This window comes from Monodelphis domestica, chromosome 3 (assembly GCF_027887165.1).
Source record: "Monodelphis domestica isolate mMonDom1 chromosome 3, mMonDom1.pri, whole genome shotgun sequence".
Classification (NCBI taxonomy): domain Eukaryota; kingdom Metazoa; phylum Chordata; class Mammalia; order Didelphimorphia; family Didelphidae; genus Monodelphis; species Monodelphis domestica.
The window spans coordinates 214,416,153-214,435,077 of record NC_077229.1 but is presented as its reverse complement, the minus strand read 5'-3'; the positions used below and the strand labels follow the sequence as shown (position 1 = coordinate 214,435,077).

The window sequence follows — 18,925 nt, the reverse complement described above, 5'->3', positions numbered from 1 at the left end:
CGTGTTTTGTTTTGTTTTTAAATCAACTAGCCCAAGATTCCAGGATTTCCTGTGGCCTGGCATGGGAGGGGGGGGGGGGGGAATTCAGAGATGCCACCGATTTTCTCTTCTGCCTTTGTATATAACACAGAGCCCTAGTCTCTGTCTGGCACGAACACGCTTCCTGGGTGGGAAATCCAGGATCTTTGTAAGGACCTCAGGCAGAGCAGCTTTCTGATTTGCCCAGCTCTCTCTTCTCTTCTTGCCAAAGCTGTTTCCCAGAATCATCCTCCCCTGGTGACTCTCTATGCCTGGCACATAGTAAATGATTAATGAATGTTTGTTGACTGACTGACTGACATTCCACATTTCCTCAGCAATTTCCCAGGGCCTTGACCCTTTGCTAGGTGATTGACAGGTTCACTGACTTCAGATCCTGCCGTTGACGCTTATTAGCCCTGGGATACCAAGCAGGTCACTCTGTTTGCCTCAGTTTTCTCACCTGTAAAATGGGGGAAATGATAGCAACTTGGAGAAGGAAATGGCAAACCACTACTGCAGTATCTTTACCAAGAAAATCCCAAATGGAGTCGCAAAGAGTTGAACTTGCCTGAAACATGAGTGAACAACAATTGCAATTACCTCCTGGGGGGATAGCGTGTGATAATATTTGTAAAAGGGCTTTGTAAATCTTAGATTGTTATATTAATGCTAGTTATTAATAATATCTTAATAATAGCTAACATTTATGTAGCACTTACTATGTACCAGACACTGTACTAAGTTATTTGATAATTGCTATCTCATCACAATGATTATCTTATTTAATACTTACACTAATCTTGAGAGGGAGATTATTATCTCCATTTTATGGATGAGAAAACTGAGGCAAACAGGTTAAGTGACTTGCCTGAGGTCACACAGCCAGTATGTATCTGAGGCTAGATTTGAATTCTGAGCTTCCTGACTCTAGGCCCTGGACTTTATCAACTGACATAGGACTTAAGATCTCTCCTTTCAGTGAGTGAAGCATAGCCTAGCAAATCCACAATCAGCCTCAGCCCTGGAGGATTGGAGGTGATATGGCATAAGAGGATATGCTCTAAAACCAGAATTAGGAGCCCCAATGTCAAATTTTTGCTCCATTTTATCCTATCTCTATGACTTTGGGCAAGAGTCTTAATTCCTCTAGGACTCAGTTAGCCTCCCAGGTAGCCTCATTTTTGTATGTTAGCACTTGCTGTATTGCCTTATTCATACTAGCATGCTAATGATTGCCCCCAAGTGGAAGCATGCCATATAAGTGATTTCTGTGCTTCCCTATGATCGCCACACTGAGGTTTCCCTACTTCCTGGGCTGGGAAATCACAGGAGCACTCTTCAGGGACAAAAAACATCCCAAACTCCTCCTTCGGGACTAAGTTTAGAGCCTGGCTCTGGCATACTATCATCCTATGATAGTACTATTTAGAAGAAAATTTGAGTTTAAAAAATAAAATAAAATAAAATAAAATGAGGAGGTTGGATTAGATGATCCCTCTGGTTCCTGTCAACTCTAAAGCCTGGGATCCTACCCCACACACACCTTGGGACTCTCACGGGGTGGCTTTATTAGCTCCAAAAGGTTTAATTAGCCTCTGAGAGGTAGAATCTGAGCTCATGGCTCCTTGTCCGGATGCTCTTGGGCAAGTCATCCAACCTCTACAGATTAAGGGTGGCAAGAACACAGGAAATAAGGCGGTTCGGCCATTTCAGTCATGCTCCACTTTTTGTGGCCCCCTTTGAGGTTCTCTCGCTAGAGATCCTGAGTGGTTTGCCATGTCCTTCTCCAGTTCATTTTACAAATGTGGAAACTGAGATAACCTGGGTTAAGTGACTTACGCAGAGTCGTAGAGCTACTAAGTGTCTGAGGCCAGATTTGAATTCAGAGGATGAGTTAACTTCATTGTGCCACCTCGTTGTCCGCTACCTATCCAAGAGTCCCCTTGAATAACGTACTGAATCATGGACAGTGAGAAGGAATGGCAGCAACTTTAGAAACCTCTAGAAAAGAGCTTTCAGCACGGCCTGATCACACACACCTTCCCCCCACCCAGTTGCTAGGACCCCCCCTCACCCCTCCACTGAATCCTAAATGACTTTGTACTTATTATCCGTAGGCAAGCTATTTTCCCCTCACTCTGACAGAATGTAAACTCCAGAGGGCAGGACCGTTTTCATTTTTTTTCTTCATATTCCCAGTGCCAGAACAGTGCTTTGCAATCCATCAATCAGCCTTTATGAAGCACCTACTGCTCGCCCAAAACAACATAAGAGGGGATAGTTCCTGCCCTTATGGAGCTCACAATGTATCTGGGAGACATTTTGTATAATTTAGTTATGTACAAAAAATGAGAAGATAGTTTTGAAGGGAAAAGCACTAATTTCTAGGAGGAGAATCATGAAAGATTTCAGATAAAAAGATGGCCACTACGAGTAGAAACACAGAAGAAAAACAACTGCTTGATTACATGGGTCGAGGGGATATGGCTGGGGAGGTAGACTCTAAATGAACATCCTAATGCAAACATCAACAACATGGAAATAGGTTCTGATCAAGGACACAAGTAATACCCAATGGAATTGCGCTTTGGCTATGGGAAGGGATGGGGGGAGGGAGGGAGAGAAAGAATGTGATTCTTGTAACCAAGGAATAATGTTCTAAATTGACTAAATAAATTTTTCAAAAACAAAAAAAAAGATCGTCACTAAGCTTGGTCTTAATGGTGTAAGATTTAAATTAATATCCAATAAATCCAAGTAGTATATTTTATCAGATTCATTAATAATCACTTGAAGTAGAGGAAATAAAATTACAAAAGTAAAAGCCAGAGTAAAGAGAAGTTTTCCCAACTGCATTAGTGGAAGAAGAGTCAAGAGGCGATGTTACAGAAACTTTATCTCCAAAATGTGAGGATACAACATGAGGATGAAAGTGGGATTCTGGGAAATGGAGTCCTGGGGTACAAAATTCTAATTACACAATGGAAACTAGACACTCTAAGAGACAGAGACTAAGACGAAGTGCATTGCTTGTGGGACATGAAGAACAGTCAGCTACACAAGTGCCAAGATGGAAAATGGGCATACCATGCATAAGGAACAGGATGATAAGTTGCTTGTGAAGGGCTTTAAATGCCAGAAAAGTTTCTGCTTGATCATATAGGTAAGAGGGAACCAGGGCAGTTTTTTGAGTGGGGGAGTAACATAGGTAGTTTTACATTGCAGGAAAGTTTATTTTGGCAGCACTGTGAAGAATGCGGACTGGACAGGGTAAAGATGTGAGTGTAGGAGATCACTTGGGAAGCTATTGCAAAAATCCAGGTTGAAAGATGATGACCGTCTGAACTAGGGTAATGGATGTGTGAACAATGAGAGGAAGAATTGAGATAGTGAGAGATTGGTTGGTTGGTTGTCATCCTTCATACTAGAAGAAGATCAAAATGGCATCACCAGTGATGTCTTTGGGCTTGTGCATAAGCTGGATTTAAGTGAGGCAGAGTTGTATAAAATCTTCAGCCTCACTCTCTCTTCCAGAGTCACCAGAAGTCAGTGGCAAGGAAGATGTCAAGATGACTAGTGATATCTCGTGATGCAGTGGATGAAGTTAGACACTGATATTGAGAGGAGGTAGGGATGGCAAGAGTTGGCACCTGACTGGAGAGGTGGAATGAGAGGAAGGGAAGAGTTGAGGAGAGCAGCAAGGTTAGGTCCTTAAGTGACTGGAAGAATGGTAGTGCCCTTGAGATAGTAATAAGAAAACCAGAAGGGCAGTGAGTTTGGGAGAGAAAGAGAATGAGTTCTGCTTTGGCCATGCTGAATTTTAGATGATTCCAGGGCATCAGTTTTAAATGCCCAATAGGCATCTGTTGATGGGGAATCAGAACTCAGGAGAGGGACTACAGCTAGATATACCACAAACTTAGAATTGAAAGTGATGTTAGAGGTGATAGGGTTCAACATTCTCATTTTTTAGATGAGGAACCTAAGTGTGTGATTTGTTCAACATTACCCAGATAATAAGTGGTAGAGCCATAATTTGAATTCAAGATCTGAAATTCTGTGAATCATCTCACAAATGAAAATTAAACTCATGAAAGCTAATCAAGTCACAAAGTAATAGAGTATAGAAAGAGAAAACAATCTAGGACAGAGCCTGTGGGAGTACACCTAGGAGAGTGTGAAGGATCAGTCAGACCAAAAGTAGAAGAATCAAGACAGAAAAACTAGAAAAACTCATTTAACGCTAGAACAAAAACTGACACTATTGTCTCCTGGATATTTTTTACTCTAGTTTTTCATGAGAAAAAAAAAATTTCCAGGAGACAATAGTGTCAAATGCTGTAGAAATGTCAGAAGAAGGGGGCAGCTGGTTGGCTCAGTGGATTGAGAGCCAGACCTAAAGACGGGAAGTCTTAGGTTCAAATCTAGCCTCAGACACATCCTAGCTGTGTGACCCTGGGCAAGTCTTGACCCCCATTGCCTAGCCCTTACCACTCTTCTGCCTTGGAACCAATACACAGTATTGATTCCAAGACAAGAAGGTAAGAGTTAAAAAAAAAAAAAGAAATGTCAGAAGGAGGGAAGACATGGGTTCTAATGTGGCCTCAGACACTTCCTAGATGCATGACCCTGGGCAAATCACTTATTCCCAGTTGCCTAGCCTTTATCACTCTTCTGCCTTGGAACTAATACTTTGTAGTGTAAGATTTAAATTAATATCCAATAACTCCATGTATTCTTTTATAAGATTTATTAATAATCACTTGAAGTAAAAGAAATAAAAAGAACAAAAGTAAAAACCTGAGTAAAGAAAAGTTTCCCCAGTCGCATTTGCAAGAAAAGAAAGCAAGGGGCAGGGCTACACACAACTTTATTTCCAAAACTTAAGGACTTAACGTGAGAAGGAACATGGGAAACTGGAATTTAGAGTCCTGAGGAGCAGTTTCTGATTATACAATAGAAATTCTTAAACAGAAGGTAACGGTTTGGGGTTTTTTTAAACAATTAAACTTGGCAAACAAAAGAAGATCGATAACTTTGATGATTAAATGTTTGCTGAATGAGTAAATGAATGAATGAATGCTTGAGTCACCTCATCTTTGTAGAAAACCTAACAAGGTCCAATATTACTGTCATCCTCTCTGAAATATATACAGAAGAAAATATGCAAGAGTCCACAGTCCATTACTTGTCAATAGAGTAGAACTTATTGTACCAATGAGAAGCCTGAAGAAGAGGGAAATTATGTAATGAGTGATTCTGGGTAAACTCAGTGGCCAATGGTTTCTATAAGCATGTGGAGCTTAAAGGTAACACATTTTCCTATCTAGATACTACATGGTCCAACTATATCTATGCTTCTAATAATAATAATGATAGCTAACATTTATATAGTACTTTTTGTGCTGTGACATATAATTATTATCTCATTTGATCTTAAAAATAATCCTTGGAGGTAAGAGCTATTATTATCTCCATTTTATAGATGAGAAAATCAAGGCAACCAGGGGTTAAATAACCTGCTCAGAATTTCACAACTAGTAAGTGTCTTAAGCTGGATTTGAATTCAGAACTCCCTGCCTTCAGATATGGTGTTCTAGCATGTTTCTAGCACATGTTAATACAAATGACCAGTGTAAAGTATTATGAATTCCTAAATTACACACAATCAAACTCAAAGATAAGCTTTAAATTTCAAAACTAAATGAGAAGGACTGAATCACTGAATGTCAGAGTAGGAGGGACCTTGGAGATGATCTAGATTTAACTCCGTCAATTTGCAGATGAGGAAGAAAATGAAGCCAAAGGATAATATGTGATGTTTCCAGAGTCAAATATTCAGTTAGGAATAATGTCAAGACCAGGTCTTGACCCAAGTTTCCTTACCTGATGTCTACTCTAATTCTCTTTCTACCACATATGATTGTCTTGATATGAGTAGCTGACTCTTCAGTGGACTCTCAGCCCTCCACCCGGATGTAAAAGGGCAGAACTGTGTAAAAACGAAAATAGAACTCACTGCCACAAGTAAGCATAACGTGATCATTGGGTCATCTTTGACCAAGAAAAACAATAATGAAATGGTTATATTGCCCCAAATCTCAACCAGTGATAAGAAATTACAATCTGAGCCTTGCCAGCAACCACAGCCTCCAAGGTTTAACCCCAGAAAGGAAGATTCTTTTCATTTTGAAGTATGCATCTTGGGAGCAACAAACAAAGGGGAGTGAAACTTTCAAAGCTAAAGTGAGTCATTTAGCCAGTGGCGAACTAGGAAGGCTTCCTACAGACAGACGCATTCCCTGGGGTTTTTTCACTAATTGTCCTTACATCATAAGCTCTGGAGAGTTCCTCTCTTGGAAGTTTTCTGTCACCTAAGTAAGTCACATTTCAAGATTTTCTTCTTCTGTCACTTGTTGCTATGGAAGTGTAGAGAATGGTTAAACAAGTCACAGCATGTGATTGTGCAGGAATATTACTGTGCTGCAAAAAATGATGAACAGGTTCATTAAAACACACACAAAAGAAAATATGGAAAGACCTAGATGAAATTATGAAGAATGAAAGGAGCAGAACCAAGAGATTAGTATCTACAGCAACAGAAATATCATTTGAAAATGGACTTGGGTATGTCCACCTCCAGAGAAAGAACTGATAAACAGAAATAAGCAACACAGAGTTTTGTATATTCATATCTTTTTGTCAATGATGCCTTCTCTAATGGAGGGGGGAAAGGAGGGACTTATCTGGGTATTTTAATGTAAGAAATAAAAGAATAAATTTAAATTTTTTAAATTGTGAGAGCCTAAGAGAGGCTTAGAAAGACCCAGCTCAATCCATTTACCACTGTCCCTTCTAAAATGGAATAAAGAGGTAGTTGGGCCTGGAAATGCTGAAAAATGTTGATCAAAACCACTAGCAACTTTTAGGCACACAGACATCATTGGCTGAGGGAGCTCAGATCTTCCAGAACATAGCAGTTCCTAGAGAAGACAATGAATTTTCTTGGTCCCAGAAGGCAATGTTAAAAATTAGAGAGAAACAGATTTTAACTCAATACAAGGAAGAACAATCTAACAGTAGAAACTGTTCAACAATGGAATGGGTTGCCTTGGAAGCTAATGACTTTCCTGTGACTAGAGATGTCCAGGCAGAGGGTAGATGATTACCTATCAAGCTGTAAAAGGGATTTCTGAACAGGAAAATAGGTCAGTCAAGATGACCTTTGACACTTGTTACCGTTCTGAAAATCTGAGATTAGGTTCTTCCTACATATTTCTCAATTCATACATAAATAATGCTAATTTTAGATATGTCAAGGTTATTTTATAAATTATTTGATCAATAGTTGCATTATAAAGCATGGAAAATGCTTATTTCTTGGCTATAGATGCATGGTCCTGAATTATTAGTCTAAGGAGCCCTCTAGTGTTGACAGAGAAAATTTTAACCCAGATCAAACGGAGAAATCCAGATTTAAGACCGCATCTATACTTTCGTATGGAATGCACTTTGATGAACTTCCAGACATAAAGATAGAACTCTATTAATTACAACTAATTCTACTAATTCACAATCCTTATTGGATTCCCATTGTGACCAGGCATGTACATTTTTCTGAACTACTGGCAAAAATTAGGCAAGGAAAAAAAAATTACAACCCTATATGGCATTTGTGTGGCCCTTTAAAGTTAACAAAGCATGTTCTTCCCTAACACCCAGTGAGTAGATAACAATCTTTGTTCAGTCCTTTTTCAGTCATAGCTGATTATTCATGCCCCATTTGGAGTTTTCTTGGCAAAGATGCTGGAGTGGTTTGCCATTTCCAATTCCAGCTCATTTTACAGATGAAGAAACTGAGGAAAACAGAGTTAAATGGTTTGCCTAAGGTCACAGAGCAGTAAGTGTCTGAGGTCAGATTTGAACTCAGAAAGATGAGTCTTTTTGACTCCAGGTCCAGTGCTTTAATCACTATTCCACCTACCTCTATAAGCAGAATGATAAAAAATATAAGTGCCCTGGCTATGGTATCAGCAGACCTGGTTACAAATTTTACCTTTAATGATTACTCTTAGGTAATCTTGGACAAGTCATTTTAACCTTGCTGGCCCTCAGTTTCCTTATCTGTAAAGGGAAGCAGTTGGGCTAGATAAAGTGCCTTCCATTTCTAAATCTCTGATCTGATGATCTATGGAACCAACTGGATAACAGAGACATAGCTTAGGAATTCCAGCACCTGGGACAAGTCTGGTTGAGAAAGGGTGAGGGAGAAGGCATTCTCTAGTGAATGGCCCACATAGACTTGGGGTAGAGGTCATAGAAGGTGGGCAGGTTGCAGGACTGGGAGCTCAAGATGCTTAAACGGTGTCGGGAACTGGAGCATTAAAGACTGTGGACTAGATATTAGACATAGTAGGAAAGAAGAAAGTACATGGATGGCAGCATCAAGGATCTAGAATTGATGGAGTGAACTTCAAAGAAGCACAAATAGTTACTGAGTGATGCTGAAATTGGGAGAGTTTGAAAAATGGCAACCAGGCACGTGGAGTGTACCAACTCTCTTCCTGAGCCCTGTGTAGATAAGGATAGGAGATGTTGATGAGAGAGGACCAAGAGATAGTGTCTGCAGGAGATAGCTGGATTTCAATGAGGATGGGAGGATTAAGAGGAAGGGACTTAGGATGGAAAATAGGGGAGAAATTTGTAACAACTGAGGAAAGTTCCAGAGAGCAAAAGGAAAGGGAAGGCAGAGGAAATGGGGTCTGGGGAAAGATAGGGCTGAGCTGGACAGGGAAGAGTATAAGGAGAGGGAGCAGGGTAAGGGATTTTCACCTCAGTAGAAGATGGTAATGAATTGCAAGTGTTAGAAGAGCAGGAGGTGGGAATTTGGGAGCCATAGTGTTGGAGGGGTACCAAGTATATAGAGCCTTCAAATCTTCAGGGTTCTAATTAGGATAGCAGACAAATTCCTTTGCAGATCCTATAATACTAACTATAACAGATCCTAACCCTGAAGTGTAAGACCCTCAGGTGATTACAGTAGGCATAGGAGACTGGTTATTTGTTTTAATTTGCATTTCTCTAATCAAGTCAATTCTTCTTGACTCCATTTGGAATTTTCTTTGCAAAGATAATAGAGTTGTTTGCCATTTTCTTCTCCAGATCAGTTGACAGATAAGGAAACTGAGCAAACAGTTAAGTGACTTACCCAAGACCACACAGGATATACCTATAAAAGTTTCCCCTTTTCCAGGTTTTATTTCTTGAAAAGCTTGTCTCTGATTTTTTTTATTAATATTCATTTTGATGGGGGTTTTTTAAAAGAAGGAAATATACAGGTTGCCAGTAAAAAATTGGCTTCAGACTTAAAACTATGAAATATTTCACAATTTTCCTCATACAGAGTACTTGGCTATTAACCCAAAGTTTAAAAGTTCATAATGGATTTTCAGACTAAAATTTTTGTTGGGCAGTGCCAATAAGCTTCACAGCTGCTTTATTCAATAATATATATATGTATATACATATGAATATTATAAAGTGTTTTTTTTTAATCCTTACCTTCTGTGATAACAGTGAGATAGTTAAGTGATAGAGTAGTAAGGGCTGAGTAATGGGGATAAGTGATTTGCCCAGGGTCACATAGCTGGCTCTCAATCCACTGAGCCACCTAACTGCCCCCATAAAGATTTTAAAAGTAAGTGTATGAAGCCAGATCTGAAATTAAGAAGATGAGTCTTCTTGAGCCCAGCCCTGGCAATATCGACAGTGCCACCTAGCTGCCCAAGATGTATGTGCCAATAACAAGTGTTCAAAGAATATAAAATTAGTTTTCAAAAGAGGAATCAATACAGTGCGCTGGTTCCAAGGCGGAACATGGGAAGGAAGGGTTAGGCAGTAACTTGCCCATAACATACCTAAGGCCAGATTCAAACCAAAACTCTGAAATAAAAACATAAATAAAGTGAAAAATAGTATGCTTTGATCTGCCCTCAAACTGCAACAGTTCTTTCTCTGGAGATAGATAGCATTCTTTGTCACAGGTCCCTCAGACTTATCCTGGATCATTTGTATTTCTAAGAGTAGCTAAGTACATCACAGTTCAACATGGTACAATATTATTATTACTGTGTACAATGTTTTACTGATTCTGCTTATTTCACGTTGCATCAGTTCATGTAGGTCTTTCCAACTTTTTCTGAAATCATCCTTCTCTTTGTTTCTTAGAGCACAGTAGTATTTCATCATGAACGTATATAATTTATTCAGCCATTCCCCAGTTGATAAACATCTTCTTAAATTTTTTGCCACCACAAAAAAAGAGCTGCTATAAATATTTTTGCACAAACAAGTCCTTTCCCCCTTTTTCATGATCTCTTTGGGACACAGATATAGAAGTAGAATTACAGAATCAAAAGGGTGTGTATAGTTTAATAGCCCTTTTGTAGTTCCAAATTATCCTCCGGAATGGTTGAATCAGTTCACAACTCCACCAACAATGGATTAGTGTCCCAATTTTGCCACATCCTCTCCAACACTTATCACTTTTGTTTAATGCCATATTGGCCAATATGATGTGAGGTGGTACCTCAGAGTTGTTTTCATTTGCATTTCTCTAATCAAGAGGTATTTAGAACATTTTTTCATATAATTATTGATAGCTTTCATTTCTTCATCTGTAAACTTCTTGTTCATATCCTTTGACCACTTGTCAATTGGAAAATGACCTATATTATTATAAATTTGACTTAGTTCTCTATGGAAAATCTATTTTAAATTAATATAAAGAGTACTGCATTTTATTTAGGGATTTCTCTGCATCTAATGATGGGTCATTTGGCCTTCATTTTTTTTCTCTTGATAAAATGTATTATATAATTTTCTTCAACTCTTACCTCCCATTTATAAATGATTTACTTATGAGTTTGAGAAGATTGGAAAAATTCACTTGTGAATCCATCTAGGTCCATTATTTTTTATAAGGCTGTCCTTTATTAATCTCTTATTTCTCCTGAGATTGTCCTATTTAGGTTGTCCATTGCTTCATAATTTGGATACTTAATACTTTTGTAGATAATTATGTGTTTCCTATTGGTGAGATTTTACCCATTCTAGCCACAATCAGATCCACACACAGCTGTTCTTCTCCACCCATAATCCCTTCTACTTTTACTACAGGAAATAGCTATCAGAACCAGGCTACCAGGGCAGTGAGATGGTTCAGTGGAGAGAGAACCAGATGGAGAGACAGGAAGTTCTGGATTCATCTGACGCTTCCTAGCTGTGTGACCGTGGGCAAGTCACTTAACCGCCATTGCCTAGCCCTTACCACTCTTCTGCTTTGGAGAGGATACTTAGTATAGATTCTAAGACAGAATGTAAGGGTTTATAAAATAAAAACCACACAATCCTTCCTGGAAAAGAATTCTCAATCAACTACTCTATGACTCCATCATCTCTGTGACTTCCTTGCCCAAAATATCTTTTCTAACAACACTTCCCCATATGTCTCTTCTTATTAGTTCTTTGTTATATGAGATGGCTCTCTTCAGCAGGAGAGAATGAGGGATACTAGAGAAATTTTGATGGCATAAAAAATAAAAGATATCAATAAACCTTTTTAAAATTAAAAAAATATATAAGCATGTTAAGAGCAGGGATTGGTTTGCTTTTTTGTTTGTAAACCCAAAGCTTAGTATAGTTCCTAACACACTGTAAGATCTTAACGATTTTTTTCATTCATTCATTTCTTTTAGATTCTCAAGTTTATTAACACAGAGCTATGTACTATAGTGCATTTTTTAAATTCTTTTTTTGGTGATCTCTCTTTTCGTGTTCTTAATTTTGATGATTTGAGATTGTTCTCTTTTTTTAAAAATTATCCTACTAATTGTTTAATCAACTTTGTTAGTCTTTTTTTTTAACTCTTACTTTCTGTCTTAGAATCAGTAATGTGTATTGGTTTTAAGGCAGAAGAAAAGTAAGAGTTAGGCAATGGAGGTTAAGTGACTTGCCCAAGGTTGCATAGCTAGGAAGTGTCTGAGATCATATTTGGACCCAGGACCTCCCACCTCTGGGCTTGGCTCTCAATACACTGAGCTACATAGCTGCTCTTTTTTATTAAGAAGAGATGCACACACCATTTCATTTGTGTTCTTACTTTTAATTGTATTGATTTCTGCTCCATGTTTATTTAACCCTATCTTTTATTTTACTCTAGCTTATGGATTAGTTCTTTTAAAAAAAATTTTATCCCTCTCTTCCTGATTGAAAGGTTGGAATTTTAGCACTCAAAAACAGGAAGACTTGGTCTTAAATATCACTGCAAATATTTACAAGCTGAATTACCCTGGGCAAGAATTTTAGTCTCCAAATGTTCTAGAAAACTCTCTAAAACTATTAGCTATAGAGAAGTGCTGACCTGCTTTGTTAGAGGAAGTTACTCCTTCCAAAAGTTCCCACTATCAAGGAAATCAAAGGTCCAGTCCCAATCCTTATCTCTTTTTAATTATATTTATTGATATGGACATTCAGTACTACAAATTTACTTCTAAGTATTATCTCGGCTACATCCCATAAATTTTGATATGTAGTATCTTCATTTTCATAACTTTTTATGCAATTTATTGTTTTTATTATTTCCTCTTTAATGTCATTTAAAAAAACTTCTTACCTTCTGTCTTAGTATCAATTCTAAGACAGAAAAGCAACAAAGACTAGGTAATGAGGGTTAAGTGACTTGCCCAGGTCACATAGCTAGGAAATATCTGAGGTCAAATTCGAACCAAGGTCCTCCTGACCTGGTCTCTATCCATTATACTATCTAGCTGTCCCTTTAGTGTCATTTTTTACTTTCCATAAGGTCTTTACACCTTTTGGCTATTGCAGTATTGTTGTTGTTATACTTAATTGCTGTATTTGCTTTTAGGAAATAACAAAGTTCTTTTAGTAACCAAAAAACCTTTTCTGGTAAATCAGAGGATTCTTTTTAACAGCAATATTCTACCAGTGCTGCTTTATAATAATAATAATAACAATAATAAACATTTACGTAGTGATTTAGGGCTTTCAAAGCATTTTACAGATATCTCATTTTATCTTCATAACAAACTTGGAGAGGTAAGTACTATTATTGCTATTTTATAGAATAGATAAGGCAACTGAGATAAAGAGGGATTAGGCGATGTGTGATGATCACACATCTAGTAAGTATCTTCCTCACTCCAGCACTCTGCATTGTGCCATTTCCCTGTAAAATAAGGAGTCTAACAAATTTATTTAGCCTTCATGAGATAATAGGGAGGAGTTTGACAGATGCAAGAAGGTTGCACTATATAACCAATGTTGCAATATATAACCAATGAGGAGCTCCTCACAATAAGAATAAAAGATGTCTTTGGATCAGTTAGGTAAAAGATGCCAATTAGGCAGCCTGAGTGATTTCTGAAATCCCTCCTGATGTCATGAAAGTGCAAGCAAACTCTCTATGACTTTGGATGAGTGCCCTGTGGTGAATTTACTTGAGGACAAGTTTGTGCATAGGATGAAGGGGAATGAGAGAGTTCCAGTGGACTCTTCTGAAGGGAATGAAATCACAAATCAATATGGGTTTCTTTTTTTTTTTGCAGGATTATTAGGTGCATATATAATTAAAATTGATATAATCTTGGGGTAACTACATAGCACAATGGATAGATTTCCAGTCCTGGAGTCAGGAGGACCTGATCTCAGACACTTCCTAGCTGTGTGAACCTAGGAAAGTCACTTCATTCTGTTTGCCTCACCCTTGCCTTTCTGTCTTAAAATTGTTACTAAGATAGAAAAGAAAGGTTTAAAAATAAAAAAGATTGATACAATCTCAAAGAATCCCAGATCTTGAACTGGCAAGGATTTGAACAATCATCTTGTTTTCTCCCCTTGCTTCATAAAGGAAGCGAGACCCTTCAAAGTAAAATAACTAGCCCAAGATCACATCAGAAAAGATGACAAATGTAGGATATGAACTGTCTTTTGTATGTTGTGTGTGTCTACACATTAACTCCAAAACAAAAATCACAGCATAAATTTGGGTTAATGTGTTCATTTATAAAAGTTTGTGTAAATGTTTTCTTTAAATAGCTAACAATTCAAAGGCCTTCCCAAAGCCTTCACCTATGAAAACTATGGAGAAATACTGTGAAATGGGCACTGCTGAAAAGGAAATAATAAGTTTGGGGTCTAATTAGACCTCTCTATATTTTGTACTTTCTACTTCTTGTTCTTCTTTAATTTCTTTTTTTTAATTGGCATCTTGGTAGTGCAATAGATAGAGAGATGGACTCAAAGTCAGGAAGACCTGAGTTCAAATTTGGCCTCAGATATTTAGTAACTTTATGACTCTAGGCAAGTTAATCTGTTCACTTCAGTTTCCTCACCCTGTAAAGTGAAGATAACCATAGCACCTATCTCCCAGGATTGTTAGAAGGATCCAATTAGATAAAAATTACAAATTGCTTAGCATGCTGTCCAGCACATAGTAGGTGCTCTATAAATGCTAGCTACTGTTACTATTCTTTTCTGAGCTCATGTGAAATCTATGATGTTCTGGGCTGATCTTGAGTCTCAAACTTAGTTTAAGTTCAATATTACAACAAAATGAGACATTTGTAAATCATTCAACAATGAACAAAAGAGAGTTATAGAACTGTGTGTACCCTTAGACCCAACAATAATATTTTAGGGTCTGTTTATATGTCCATGTTGCCCACCTTGAGGATATCTTTTGTGATGTGGAGAGGACAAGAAGAAGCTGGGACCCTAATGGACAGGATTTAGTATGTACATGTGAAGAAAAGTAGGCTAACCATACAAGAGATTGGTGATTTTATTTGTGTTCTATCTTCTTTTTCTTTGCATGTGAAAACGCTTGATTTGTTTGGTTTTGTAAAATTTGAAATAAATAAAATTTTTGAAAATTAAAATAAATGAAGAAATCATTAAAAAATGAACAAACAAGATTTGCTTGGGCAAAGAAGTAAAAAAAATATTCAACAAGAATAGGAATTGAGAATACCTCAACTTCATTTTAGATGAGTAAAACTTCTTTGTCCAAGCTGCCTATCTACCTGCCAGGCATCAGAAAATAGGGGTAGATGGAGCTCCTTATGGCTGTTATGTACTCAAATGAAAAAGAAATTACGTTACAATCTGAGTCTTCAATTCCCTGAACCAACCAAGCCTCAAGGATGGTTTCAATATCTTCTATAGAAAAATTAGCCTAACTCACATGGAAAGAAAGGATTACAATTTTTGTTCTACACATGAAAACTTTACACAAATCTTTACATCCTATCCATGAAGACAATTTAAAAACCAAGTTTAACCTTTGTTTTCAAAGCTTGAAAGAAGGAAAATTAACTTGAGATTATGCCCTATTTAGTCCAATACTAATTTATTCTAACCTTTGATAAGACATGGCCCTGGGTCCTACAAGTTCACATAAGTGAGGTCTAATCTTGGGGGCTAACTCCTGATGATCACTTATTGTTTGGCTCTGAAGTCTGCAAAAACTCCAAATACAGTCCTATCTAGGTTCCCACAAATACAGATAGAGCAGAGGTTTCAGTTTCCCACATAAGCATTCAAGGTAATAAAGTCATATCAGAGAGAGGAAATCAGATATTTTACCTCACAAAAAATAATAATACAAAAGGCACAAAGGATTTGGAGGACCCACATATAAATCATTCATTACAGTCCCTAGGTTTATGCTTTCTACCTCTATAAGAATTCTTGATAATCCATCATTGCTCTGGCTACCATTTGAAAAAAAAAAATCTCCTTCCCACCTCCTACTTACTATAATCCAGAAAAAAAAAAGTCAAAAAAGGTAGAAAAGTATTAGCATCTCTTAAAAAACTAGCACAGAGGGCCAGAATCTTGTCCATCTTTCTAAAAATCCCAGAAAACCAATCACCATCTCCAGACACTGGAAACCAATCAGAAGTTATCTTTATCATCTTAACAAAGAGACAATGGGCATATCCATGCTGTATAAGAAAATGATTATATTCACCAAATTTGCTACAGAACTCTCCTTCTTTACATTTAATAACATAAAATTAATTCTTTGGTGACTACAAAAACTCTACAAAACATAGTGATATATAGTCAAACCTCTATTTTACATAAATTGGACAAGAAAAAATAGCATTGAGGCATATGTGAATGACCCATTCCTTCCAAAGTCACATAGCTTGTGACTATTCTGCACATTTAGCCAAAATAACTATAATGATAGACAAGGGAAGGTACCTTCATCTAATTGTGAAAAGGGGTGTGGGGCCTAGTGAGAGGAAATTCAGTAAGATCTGCTCAAGAATTTGTCACCTAAGTTTCACTAAATAGTGTGATTGATGTCAAATCCTCTACCTTGTAAAAATTACAAATATTTCTATGCCTATATCCTAGGGTGGGTCTTAGAGAGCAATGGAAATAGCAGATGCAGCTGTTCATCTCTTTCCCATACAATTCAGAGCATCTGAATGGCCCTGTCATATGATGCTTGTAGCTAAATACAACCCAGAACTAGTAGACCACCTTGAAATACTTTTTTATGCCATTTGTAGTGATGCCCTTGAGTACGTCTAACTCATGCCTATGTCAAAAGGAGACAGCTTTTCTATTGAAGGCCTCAATGTTAGACCAAAAAAAAATAAACTGTGAGCTATGCAACAAGAAAAAGCAGCTTAATTTATTTCAGATTGAATTTTTATGTATTCAGAACTATGCATTTGACAGTCAACTCTCTATGATAGATCAGAAATTGTTTCTATCTTCTCTGTCTACTGACTTCTTAATGAACTGGCAATATGTCACCATTGCTTACAGTTGTATTTTTGAAGATCATAGGGCATCTGTGTAAGAAGCAAGTTTAGAGATTCTTTTTCTTAACCCTTTTTTTACAGACGAATAAACTGAGACACAGAAAGATTAAATAAGGGTGAATGACTTGACCAAGGCCACAACATGATGGACAGTTCTAACTCTATCTAGATTTTCTTTCCACTATAATTTGGAGAGCCCTAAGTAGAAAACTTTAGAGGGAGGAGAGAGCTTTGGAACTTGAACTAGGAAGAAATCGGTTCAAATTCTGACTCTAACACATTAGTTGTATGGCCATGGCAAGTCTATTCACTTCCATTTCTTTTAAAACTCTCTAAGGCTAATCTGCAAAGTCATAGAATGCTTGCAATACAGTGACTTAATAGAATGAAGGCCAACTAAAAGGCAATTATTATTTCTGGAGAAAGGAAACCAAGTGCCCAAGACCCAAAAGTTCACCAACAATTAACCATTATCAGTCATTTACACAGAAAGATTTCCAAAGTTCAACCACTAGTTTATTTGTATTAAGTAAAAGTCAACACTACAGAGCAAAGAATTTGAAAAGCCCTGTGGAGTCCTTGATCAGAGTATTTGAACTATATTCAGCAGGGATTTCTTGGACTATATTTTTACAGTGTGTTAGAGGTTTCAAATTTCAAATCCAATATCCAAAATATTCCTGATGACAAGAATATTTCCTTCTTGGATGCTTTGTGGGGTGTGGAAGAGATTATTGCTGTAGGATAAATATCCTTTGGAATTCAATGCATTCTTATGCTTCATTTAGCTCTCTTCTTCTCTACACGTGAAGGGGAAGCACTATAATTGTTCCTGATTTAGAAAAGGATATAGAAGGTCCTGAAAAAAGGCCACTCAGAGTTGCAGCAGCCTCAAGGGAAGGAAACCTAGGAAAATTCTTCATTCTTGCCTTCCCTCAACCCCCTCAACCCCAATCCCAGGAACAATACATAAAGGAAAAAAATAACAGGCAGGTGATAATTGTTATTTCCTGGTCTTACACAGTACTTTTATCAGTGAAAAACTTCAGATCTATTGTCAACATCCTCCAGGGTGTGCTGGCCATTAACCTACTTCACTGGGGGAAGGAGAAGGATCAGAGGTGGAGAAGCCAAAGCACCAATTAATGTGTATATGTGTGAGAACAGCAATGAATTTTCAAGTCCAAGCTTGGCTCAAACTGCTTTGTGTTTCAAGGATTGTAGCTCAGTTTGTTCATCAAATCACAGACTACGAGTATTCAAAGATTATCTTGTTGAACGTGCCTCCCAAAGTATTTTATAGATGGGAAAACCAGGGCCCAGAGAGGAGAGACCCTTTGCCCTGAGGTCCAATGAGTAAAGAGATCCAGCAGAGGAAGAACCCCGGAGAGACACAGAACAGGAGACAGTAGAACCAAGGGCTCATTTTATTACAATACATTGCTTCTTTAAGAATGTGACAGAAATCTATTGACAGATTTGTTTAAAAAGAGTCAATATAATTGATAATTACTGAGATTTTGTCTTGTAAAAGAGAGCTCAAACAACCATTATTTCTTTAAAAAAGTAACTCTGTAACTATAATGTTTAAAAGGAATTATAAACTATGGTCTCTACCTTTAAGAAAATGATAGTCCAAAAGAGCTATAACTAGAAGAAACTAAATTCAAGGCAATTTCAATTGGTTTGGCAAGTAGCACAGTAAGAGAATATTGTGCCCACCTCATGGTCACATTCATGTAAGGAGGTGCAGCCTGACCCTTAGAAAGATCCATAGGAGACATGTCATATCATATCCTATAATAAGTACAACATAATATAACAATATGTAATATTAAATCATATACTATAGTATAATATAACATAACAGAATAATATAATGTAATATAGTATAATATAGTGCAATGTGATATAATATAATGTAACTATAATATAATGTAATATAGTATAATGTGATATAATGTAGCAGTATAATATAATGTAATATAGCATAATGTGATATAAAATATTGTAACTATAATATAATATAATATAATATA

At 37.2% G+C, this 18,925-nt stretch overlaps 1 protein-coding gene across 4 annotated transcripts in view; it reads right to left on the bottom strand.

Moving 5' to 3' along the window:
• RNF144B (ring finger protein 144B) overlaps positions 1-18,925 on the bottom strand; it is a 236,712-nt gene that overhangs the window by 174,639 nt on the left and 43,148 nt on the right. Inside the window, exon 1 of one of the 4 annotated variants that reach the window (XM_056823488.1) lies at positions 5,908-6,014. The exons of the other annotated variants lie outside the window; for them this stretch is intronic. The gene's annotated coding sequence lies outside the window, so the exon portion shown is untranslated. Of the gene's footprint in view, positions 1-5,907; positions 6,015-18,925 lie in introns of those variants that run through there. 4 annotated transcript variants of the gene reach the window in all.